This window comes from Schistocerca piceifrons, chromosome 2 (assembly GCF_021461385.2).
Source record: "Schistocerca piceifrons isolate TAMUIC-IGC-003096 chromosome 2, iqSchPice1.1, whole genome shotgun sequence".
Lineage (NCBI taxonomy): Eukaryota > Metazoa > Arthropoda > Insecta > Orthoptera > Acrididae > Schistocerca > Schistocerca piceifrons.
In genome coordinates this window covers 998,744,987-998,748,309 of record NC_060139.1, presented here as the reverse complement: position 1 = coordinate 998,748,309, position 3,323 = coordinate 998,744,987, and positions in this window count along the sequence as shown.

Sequence of the window (3,323 nt, the reverse complement as noted above, 5' to 3'; positions counted from 1 at the left end):
TAAACTGTTACACCTGCCTAATATCGTGTAGGGCCCCCACGTACACACAAAAGTGACGTAACACGACGTGGCATTGACTCGACTAATGTCTGAAGTAGTTGATGGAGGGAATTGATTCCATGAATTCTGCAGGGCTGCCCATAAAGAGTACGAATGGGTGGGGATCTCTTCTGAACAGCATTCCTGATATGCTGAATAATGTTCATGTCTGGAAAGTTTGGCGGCCAGCGGAAGTATTTGAACTCAGAAGAGTTTTCCTGGAGCCACTCTGTAGCAATTCTGGACGTGTGGGGTGTCTCATTCCCTACTAGAATTGCTCAAAGACGTCGGAATGCACAATGTACATAAATGAATGCGTCATCAGACAGGATGTCTACGTACGTGCCACGTGTCAGAGTCGTATTCTCGTAGTCGTATCAGGGGTCCCATATTACTCCAACTGCACACGATCTACACTATTACAGAGCTTTCGCCAGCTTGAACAGTCCCCTGCTGATATTCAGGGTCCATGGAGGTTGTATCCATACCCGTACACGTCCATCCGCTCGATGAAATTTGAAACAAGAATCGTCCGACCAGGCAAAATGTTTCCATTTATCAACAGTCCAATGTCAGTGTTGACGGGCCCAGAGAGGCTGAAGGCTTTGAGTCGGGTAGTCATCAAGGGTATACGAGAGGGCCGTCGACTCCGAAAGCCCATATCGATGATGTTTCATTGAATGGTTCGCACGCTGATACTTGATGATGTTCCAGCACTGAAATCTGCAGCAATTTGCGGAAAGTTTGCACTTCTGTTACGGTGAATGATTATCTTGGGTCGTTGTTGGACCAGTTCTTGCAGGATCTTTTTCTGACCGCAGAGATGTCGCAGATTTAATGTTTTACCTGATTCCTAATATTCACGGTACACTCTTGAAATGGTCGTACGGAAAAATCACCACTTCATCACTGCCTCGGAGATGCTGTGTCCCATCGCTCGTCCGCGAATATAACAACACGATCAAACTCACTTAAATGTTCATTAGCTGCCATTCTAGAAGCAGTAATCGATCTAAAAACTGCGCCAGACAGTTGCTGTCGCATATAGGCGTTGCCGACCGCAGCGCCGTATTCTGCATGTTTACGTATCTCTGTAATTGAATACGAGGGCCTATATTAGTTTCTTTGGCGCTTCAGTGTACTTTCCTGTTTACATCGGGTTGCTTGATTTCCTCTTTCCTCTCACTATTGTGGTTTTTCATTTCAGTGAGCCCTCTTGTACTTCGCTGGTCCCGCGTAGAGGCCAGTGCTAGAATTACGGCAGTTGAATGGAAACAAACACCGAAATTAGTCGCCCTGAAGGCGGGGTTAGAGGGCAGCCACATAAATTAAGCATTTCAATGGTCTGGCGACGCCGCGCAATCAACCCCATGGAGAGTAAAAAACTAGGTTATCATGCAAGTAAGTTACTTGCTAAGCCCGCCCGGTTAGCCGTGCGGTCTAACGAGACGGCACGGTAGCTCAGCGTGTTCGATCAGAGAGGCGGTGTCCCTGTGTAATAAAAAATATGAGCAAAGGAATTAACGATCAACTTGAAGGGATGTCATGTGACGTCCGCCCAGACCAAACGCAACGAACAACATCGACCAAATAAAGAAAAAAAAGACCCATAGCTTTTCGGACTGGGAAGGAGCGCCTGGTCCCCGGCACGAATCCGCCCGGTGGACTTGTGTCGAGGTCCGGTGAGCCGGCCGGTCTGTGGATGGTTTTTAGGCGGTTTTCCATGTGCATCAGCGAATGCGGGCTGGTTCCCTTTATTCCGCCCCGGCTACACTATGTCGGCGGTTGCTGCGCAAACAAGTTCTCCACGTATGCGTACACCACATGTACCATGCAAACATAGGGTTTACACTCGTCTGGCGTGAGAGGTTCCCTTGGGGGGGGGGGGGGGGGGCTCCACCGGGGGCCGAACCGCACAATAACCCTGTAACCCTGAAAGAGTGGTTCGGCGTGGGGCGGCGGAGGGGTGGACTGCGGTAGTCGTCTTGGGGTTGTGGCTGCGGCGGAGACTCAGCATCTCCGTCGTTTCGAAGCCCCTGTTAACATACAATGCAATACATACAAGATTCTTGCTATAAATTTCAGTCTCTAGCCATACTATTTGTACTGTACAAGCACATTCTAAACACTCACGTCACGTTTGAACAGCAATATCAATCGTTAGAACACAAAGGTTTACATTTACATCTTAAATGAAACGTAGAATCAAATGCGTCGAATCTTCATTGAAATAAAAGGCGCACTTCATATTTGTCGATTACAATGCCATCTACCATGAATTGGAAACAGTAGATTGAGTGAACAGTACAATTTTTGTCGCTTACAATCAGAATACGAAATAAAAATTGTGTATTTCCATTTGAAAATACAAAGCTGATCTCGCCCACATACGAGGATTGGTTAGGAGGTGGCCAGTTGTAACACAAACTGATGTCCCATTTATTAATATTAAGTTTTCACCTACAACGTTTTTTTAGTACTATGCGTACTTTATTTAGTTGTCTCGGGTTCAAACAAACTCCATTTTTATAGTCAAATGAACACTACCGGTCGTCGTGCGCTTTATAGAAGTCTCAGCAATCCACAAATTACTGATGACAATGTTTACGATCTGGTAGGTCACTGCCAGTTCGTTTGCTTTCAAGTATGATCTTTACACGTACATTTCCACTAGTATATAGCGTGGTCAGCAACAGACTGAAAAGCTTCTAAGGGTGTTGCAGGGTAGGTTGTTCTGAGAAATAACTTTTAAGATAAGAAATCGGTATATTGCGCCGTTTCCAAGTTAATCAACATTGAAGTTACCCAATCAGGCGCTTTGCGCGATGATTCAGTCGGCCCACCAGAGACATTGTCAGCAAACATGTCCTTCGTTAGGTTTTCCAAAACCGAAAAAGAGAACGATACAAAATATGGACATATTAATGTGGTGAGAATCGAACCAGAGCCGGATGTTGAGTATTCTAGAGCACTATCATGTACGCTCTGAGGGGAATTGAAGAGGCGGGCCTCCTCAGTTTGCTCGCGCAACGGACTGATTGCTTAGATTCAATGCTAATTGACTTGCAACTAGGTACTTCTCGGCACAATCTACGCTGCAGCAAACTTAAAAGCTTTTCAGGCTAACTACCTTGTGTAAAAGACGATAATTTTCAATCTTTTCCTCATTAAGTGGTTAATGCATTGCAATGAGAAAAGTGTAGTTACGCAACCTTCGGTTTTCTTTTTACGAGCCATTATGCGTGTGATACTTTGGCTTCGTAAGTTATCGTTTAATGTTGGCA